The sequence below is a fragment of the Triticum urartu genome, chromosome 7, assembly GCF_003073215.2.
Source record: "Triticum urartu cultivar G1812 chromosome 7, Tu2.1, whole genome shotgun sequence".
NCBI lineage: Eukaryota > Viridiplantae > Streptophyta > Magnoliopsida > Poales > Poaceae > Triticum > Triticum urartu.
Window position 1 is genome coordinate 43,495,017 of NC_053028.1, and position 8,492 is coordinate 43,503,508.

Here is an 8,492-nt window from a genome sequence, read left to right on the forward strand (position 1 = left end):
TATCACCATTAAGAAAGCTCGACTTGTCGTTAAGATGTTTTCCGACAAGTTCAAGAAGTTGACTACGATGAGACTTTCTCACTCGTATCGATGCTAAGAGTCTGTTGGAATCATATTAGCAATTACTGCATTATTTATGAAATCTTGCAGATAGGATGTCAAAATATTGTTTCCTCGACGATTTTGAGGAAAGGTTGTATGTGATATAACCGGAAGGTTTTGTCAATCCTGAAAGATGCTAACAAGTATGCAAAGCTCCAGCAATCCTTCTAAGGACTGGAGTAAGCATCTCGGAGTTGGAATGTATGCTTTGATGAGATGATCAAAGTTTTGGGTGTATACAAAGTTTATAAGAAACTTGTATTTCCAAAGAAGTGAGTGGGAGCACTATAGAATTTCTGATGAGCATATGTTGTTAACATATTGTTGATCGGAAATGATGTAGAATTTCTGGAAAGCATGCAGAGTTATTTGAAAAGTATTTTTCAATGGAAAGCCTGGATTAAGCTACTTGAACATTGAGCATCAAGATCTATAAGGATAGATCAAAATGCTTAATGGTACTTTCAAATGAGCACATACCTTGACATGATCTTGAAGGTGTTCAAGATGGATCAGTCAAAGAAGGAGTTCTTGCCTGAGTTGTAAGGTATGAAGTTAAGACTTAAAGCTCGACAACGGCAGAAGAAAGAGGAAGGACGAAGGTCGTCCCCTATGCTTTTGTCATAGGCTCTCTACATTATGCTATGCTGTGTGCCGCACCTGAAGTGTGCCTTGCCATGAGTCAGTCAAGGGGTACAAGAGTGATCCAAGAATGGATCACAGGACAGCGGTCAATGTTATCCTTAGTAACTAGTGGACTAAGGAATTTTCTCAATTATGGAGGTGGTAAAAGAGTTCGTCGTAAAGGGTTACGCCGATGCAAACTTTGACACTAATCCAGATTATTCTAAGTAGTAAACTGGATTCGTATAGTAGAACATTTATTTGGAATAGCTCCAAATAGAACGTGGTAGCTGCATCTAGGAGATGACATAGAGATTTGTAAAGCACACACGGATCTGAAAGATTCAGACCCGCTGACTATAACATCTCTCACAAGCATAACATGATCAAACCCAAAACTAATCGAGTGTTAATCACATGGTAATGTGAACTAGATTATTGACTCTAGTAAACTCTTTGGGTGTTAGTCACATGGGGATGTGACCTTGAGTGTTAATCACATATCGATGTGAACTGGATTATTGACTCTAGTGCAAGTGGGAGACTGTTGGAAATATGCCCTAGAGGCAATAATAAATTGATTATTATTATATTTCCTTGTTCAAGATAACCGTTTATTATCCATGCTAGAATTGTATTGATAGGAAACTCAGATACATGTGTGGATACATAGACAACACCATGTCCCTAGTAAGCCTCTAGTTGACTAGCACATTGATCAATAGATGGTTACGGTTTCCTGACCATGGACATTGGATGTCATTGGTAACGGGATCACATCATTAGGAGAATGATGTGATGGACAAGACCCAATCCTAAGCCTAGCACAAGATCATGTAGTTCGTATGCTAAAGCTTTTCTAATGTCAAGTATCATTTCCTTAGACCATGAGATTGTGCAACTCCCGGATACTGTAGGAATACTTTGGGTGTGCCAAACGTCACAATGTAACTAGGTGGCTATAAAGGTACACTACGGGTATCTCCGAAAGTGTCTGTTGGGTTGGCACGAATCGAGACTGGGATTTGTCACTCCGTGTAAACGAAGAGGTATCTCTGGGCCCACTCGGTAGGACATCATCATAATGTGCACAATGTGATCAAGGAGTTGATCACGGGATGATGTGTTATGGAACGAGTAAAGAGACTTGCCGGTAACGAGATTGAACAAGGTATCGGGATACCGACGATCGAATCTCGGGCAAGTATCGTACCGATAGACAAAGGGAATTGTATACGGGATTGATTAAGTCCTTGACATCGTGGTTCATCCGATGAGATCATCGTGGAGCATGTGGGAGCCAACATGGGTATCCAGATCCCGCTGTTGGTTACTGACCGGAGAACGTCTTGGTCATGTCTGCATGGTTCCCGAACCCGTAGGGTCTACACACTTAAGGTTCGATGATGCTAGGGTTATAAAGGAAGTTTGTATGTGGTTACCGAATGTTGTTCCGATTCCCGGATGAGATCCCAGACATCACGAGGAGTTCCGGAATGGTCCGGAGGTAAAGATTTATATATGGGATGTCCTATTTTGGTCACCGGAAAAGTTTTGGGTTTTATCGGTAACGTACCGGGACCACCGGGAGGGTCCCGGGGGTCCACCAAGTGGGGCCACAAGTCCCGGAGGGCTGCATGGGCCAAGTGTGGGAGGGGACCAGCCCCAGGTGGGCTGGTGCGCCCCCCCACCAAGGCCCAAGGCGCAAGGAAGAGGGGAAGGGGGCAAACCCTAGGGTAGATGGGCCCTAAGGCCCACCCTGGTGCGCCTCCCCCTCTCCCCTCCCCTTGGCCGCCCCTAGATGGGATCTAGGGGGCTGCCGCCACCCCTAGGGAGGGAACCCTAGGTGGGGGCGCAGCCCCTCCCCTCCCCCTATATATACTTGAGGTTTGGGCTGCCCAATACACACGAGTTCCTCTCCCTGTTGGTGCAGCCCTACCTCTCTTTCTCCTCGTCTCTCGTAGTGCTTGGCGAAGCCCTGCTGGATCACCACGCTCCTCCACCACCATCACGCCATTGTGCTGCTGCTGGATGGAGTCTTCCTCAACCTCTCCCTCTCTCCTTGCTGGATCAAGGCATGGGGGACATCACCGGGCTGTACGTGTGTTGAACGCGGAGGTGCCGTCCGTTCGGCGCTAGGATCTCCGGTGATTTGGATCACGACGAGTACGACTCCATCAACCCGGTTCACTTGAACACTTCCGCTTAGCGATCTACAAGGGTATGTAGATGCACTCTCTTTCCCCTCGTTGGTGGTTTCTCCATAGATAGATCTTGGTGACACATAGGAAAATTTTGAATTTCTGCTACGTTCCCCAACACATATAATAACAAACAATAATAAAATTAAGAAAATTATACAATTAGCTATCCAAATCATACAATTGAGAATGTTTTCTTATACAGAGAAGATAAGAAAAGGAGGCTCACCATGGTAGTTCCGATGATGAGTTCGGCACGGGCGATCTACGACGGTGAGGATGGGACGGACCGCCAAACCTAGACAAATCTTGGGGAAAGTGAAGCTTGGAGGTCGAGCTTGGAGAAGAGAAAATTAAGTGTGGCTCGGGGATTTCGTCTAACACCTCATGTGCATATGTGGTGAGAGCATAGCCGCACACACGCCAGCAGGCCAAAAAAAGAAGGAGTGAGCAGGCAGGGGCGAGTATATATATAGGTATCTCTTTAGTCCCGGTTGGTGGCTGGAACCGGGACAGAAGACTGCCTTTACTCCCGGTTCCAGCCACCAACCGGGACGAAAGGGGCAGCGCTAGGAACGAGGACCTTTAATCCCAGTTCTTTCCTAGAACCGGGACTAAAGGGGTTAGACGAACTAGGACTAGTCACTAGTACAAAACAGGGCTATGGTCACGGGGCAATATTCACATTAGTCCCGGTTCAGTCACAAACCAGGACTAATGTGAGCATTGGTCCCGGTTCATGCGGCTAAGGCATTAGTCCCGGTTCACTTGGGCCCTTTAGTCCCGGTTTAAGACATGAACCGGGACTAAAGGGTGCGATGACCATTAGTCCCGGTTCGTGCCTCAAACCGGGACTAAATATTACACCTTTAGTCCCGGTTTGACGCAAGAACCGGGACTAATGGGGTTGAGACCTTTAGTCCCGGTTCGTGCCACGAACCGGTACTAAAGGTCCCATTTTCAAACTCTACCCCCTCCCCCCCCGGTGGATCGCCTTTTCAGTTTTAAAAAATAAAAGAAAATGATGGAAATGTCAAAAAAATAAAAGAAAATAAGTTTCCCATGTGATATGTGGTCTAGTTGTTGGGAAAATTTGCAAATGTGAATTTTGACTTTATTTGCAAAATCTCTCTGAAATTTGTAAAAATGGGCATAACTTTTGCATACTAACTCGGATGAAAAAGTTTTTTATATGAAAAATCATCTACTCGAAAAGTTACATCCTCAAAAACCTAATAGAAAAAAAGTTACGGGGCTTTTAAGATCTAGAGTGGAAAAAATCGAAAAATATTCAAACTGTGGTCAAACAATGGTCAAACTAATTATTCTAGAATATTAGTGTTACTAAATAATTATTTTTGTTATTTCAATTTTGGTCAAATCTGGTCAAACTGTGGTCAAACTGTGGTGAAACAATGGTCAAACTAATTATTCAAGAAATATTAGTGTTACTAAATAATTATTGTTTTTTAAAACAATAGATTCAAAATAAAACTATGAAATGTGTCACTTCATGCTCAAGCAAAATTCCTGAAGGTTAATAGGATTGACATCTCAGTATTGTCAGGAAAACAACAAGTGCAGACTTGGAGCGAGGGAGAATAGAACCCGGAAGTTAAGCGTGCTCAGGCTGGGGGAGTGGGAGGATGGGTGACCGTTCGGGAAGTTAGATGATTTGGAATGATGAGGGGTGATTATAGGATAAACTGAGAAGTGATGAGGGGTGGTGATTATAGACTAGAGGTTAAAATAATTCCGAAATTTGAAAATAAAAAAATTCAAAAAAATTCAAAAAAAATTCAAAAAAAAATCATAAAATTTCCTTTAGTCCCGGTTGCTGTTACCAACCGGGACTAAAGGTGGAGCTCCACGTGGCCGCGCCCTTTAGTCTCGGTTCTGGATTGAACCGGGACTAAAGGGAGAGGCATTAGTACCGACATTTTAGTCCCGGTTCCAGAACCGGGACTAAAGGCCCTTATGAACCGGGACTGAAGGCCCTTTTTCTACTAGTGAGTGCCTGCCGAGGCCCGGTCGGCGCCATGGCCGCTCGAACCGGGACTTATGCACCCATTCTTCCCGGTTCATAACTCAACCGGGTCTAAAGCTCTGGTCTAGCCAAGACCAAAGCCATGTGTTTCCACTAGTGTGGTATATAGACTAAGGCCACATTCGGTTTTAAGGATTATTTTACTGAAAAAGCATAGGAACAAAGATTCAAGAGAAATTTTTCTACAGATGCATTCGGTTTGTAGGATACATGTGTAGGAATTTCATAGGAATACTATTCATTTCCTACGTTTTTGGAGGAATCTACACATCAACTCAAAGCTTATTTTGTGCGTAGGAATGAGGCAAGACAATTCCTTAGGATGGCAAGTGCCATCCAATCAATTTCCTGAACTATACCTAAATTCTAAGTTTTGGTTCCCTTCAAATCGAATGAAGCCTAAGGTAGTGCAGCTACGATGCCACTGATTCCCATTAGCACAACTTATGGAAGGCCTCTATGTCGGTGCATAGGGCATAAATGGATGGGAGTTTGGCACTTATGTCGCCTTACGAGGAGTGTAAGGTCTTTTCTTCCTTATTCACAAATTCCTTCCATCGTTCAATATGGGTTATGGAAGTATCCTTCCTCCTGAGGTGGTGGCAATCTTTCTGGGGTCCCACGGGTGTTGTGGGCCCTCGAGTCCACATCTTGTCAATAAAGGTAGACAGAACGATTCATGATTTAGTTTATCATTGATATAATGTTCTTCAATTCTTGTTATTTGAATCTAATTGTCTCATACCTTTTTTTCCTGGTGGAAACTATCCACACAAATCATTTTCAAGATTTCATTTGTGTCAACTTTATCTAAAATATGATGGGTAACATTTCAAAAAGACAGAAGGATTTATTCACAAGCTAAACATATTGTTGCATGCATATCAACTGGATGAGCTAGAACTAGTGATTTATTGGTGAGTGATATTAGGCAAGCCGTTGGGTGGCCCGTTCTTCACGAAGAAGGTGGATTTGAGGAAGAACGCAAAGATCACAAGGGGAAATTGTTGGGGAAATGCGGTATTTCAAAATTTCCCTATGATCATGCAAGATCTATCTAGGAGATGCATAGAAACGAGAGGGGAGAGTGTGTCTATGTACCCTCGTAGACCGAAAGCGGAAGCGTTTAATAACGCGGTTGATGTAGTCGAACGTCCTTGTGATCCAACCGATCAAGTACCAAATGCACGGCACCTCCGCGATCTGCACACATTCGGCTCGGTGATGTCCCTCGTACTCTTGATCCAGCTGAGGCCGAGGGTGAGTTCCATCAGCACGACGGCGTGTTAACGGTGAAGATGAAGTTAGTGACGCAGGGCTTCGCCTAAGCACTATGACAATATGACTCAGGTGTAAAACTGTGGAGGGGGGCAACGCACACGGCTAAAGATCAACTTGTGTGTCTATGGGGTGCCCCCTCCCCCGTATATAAAGGAGGGGAGGAGGAGGCCGGCCGGCCACATGGGGCGCGCCCAAGGGGGAATCCTACTCCAAGTAGAAATCGGCCCCCCTTTCCTAGTCCAAGTAGGAGAAGAAGGAAGGAGAGGGAAAGAGGGGCCGCGCCCCCCTCCCCTAGTCCTATTCGGACTCCCCTTGGGGGGGGCGCCACCTCATGGCTGGTGCCCTCTCTCTCCCCTAAAGCCCACTGAGGCCCATAACTTCCCCAGGGGGTTCTGGTAACCCCTCTAGCACTCCAGTTTTATCCGACATTATCCGAAACACTTCCGGTGTCTGAATAACATGGTCCAATATATCAATCTTTATGTCTCGACCATTTCGAGACTCCTCATTATGTTCATGATCTCATTCGGGACTCTGACCAACCTTTGGTACATCAAATCACATAACTCATAATACAAATCGTTATCGAACGTTAAGCGTGCGGACCCTACGGGTTCGGGAACTATGTAGACATGACCGAGACACATCTCCATTCAATAACCAATAGCGAAACCTAGATGCTCATATTGGATCCTACATATTCTACGAAAATCTTTATCGGTCAAACCGCATAACAACATACGTTGTTCCCTTTGTCATCGGTGTGTTACTTGCCCAAGATTCGATCGTCGGTATCATCATACCTGGTTTAATCTCGTCACCGGCAAGTCTCTTTACTCATTCCGTAATGCATCATCCTATGACTAACTCATTAGTCACATTGCTTGCAAGGCTCATAGTGATGTGCATTACCGAGAGGGCCCAGAGATACCTCTCTGATACATGGAGTGACAAATCCAAATCTAAATCTATGCCAACTCAACAAACACCATCAGAGACCCCCATGGAGTGTCTTTATAATCACCCAATTACGTTGTGACGTTTGATAGCACACTAAGTGTTCCTCCGGTATTCGGGAGTTGCATAATCTCATAGTCAGGGGAACATGTATAAGTCATGATGAAAGCAATAGCAATAAAACTAAACGATCATTTATAAGTCATGATGGACATGTATAAGTCATGATGTATAAGTTAGAGGAACATGTATAATCTCATAGTCACAGGAACATGTATACGTTGTGAAGAAAGCAGTAGCAATAAACAAAACGATCATAGTGCTAAGCTAACGGATGGGTCTTGACCATCACATCATTCCGCAATGATGTGATCCCGTTCATCAAATGACAACACATGTCCATGGCTAGGAAACTTAACCATCTTTGATTAACGAGCTAGTCAAGTAGAGGCATACTAGGGACACTCTGTTTGTCTATGTATTCACACATGTATTAAATTTCCGGTTAATACAATTATAGCATGAATAATAAACATTTATCATGATATAAGGAAATATAAATAACAACTTTATTATTGCCTCTAGGTCATATTTCCTTCAGAAATGAGAGGAATCTGGTTAAAAACAAACGAAGTTGCAGTACAAAGTACACACAGATAAATACTTGATCCAAATTATCCACAAGAGAGATATGAAAGAAGAGAGAGTTCTTGCCCAAGTCATAAGACACACATAGTTCTTGAATTCCATGGATAAATTCTCTCCACAAGCCGAGGTTTTGTGCTCATAGAGTCTTCACCATAAAAGGTGTCGTTGTACTCCTTAGAGTCTTCATGGTGTAGGTGGCCTTGGACTCCAATGGAGTCCTCTCCACATGGAGGGATACCACAATAGGAGATTGATAGTGGCATGGCCCATGGGATATAGCAGCAGAGGACAAGAGAGGCCCAATGACTATAGGGCGGCCCAAGCCCACAACTATAATTCCATAGACAATCTGAGAGCAACACCACATTGGGGGGAAAAGACCAAGACTTCTTTCCTCATTTGGCTAGGAATCCGTCTGTGTGGCATATATTAACTGAACCCGTTTTACTTACAAAATCTCTATTCCTAATGGAGTAGTTGGTAGTCTCGCTTCCAATTTTTTTGTCCCACCTCCCATGGTTTTTTTGGGTACCTCCTCTCACCTTCGTTGGTTTTTCTTCATAGATTTTTTTTCGTCCCCTCCCCCCACTTCATCGGTTTATTTTCGCGTCACCCTCTCACACAACGAAAGA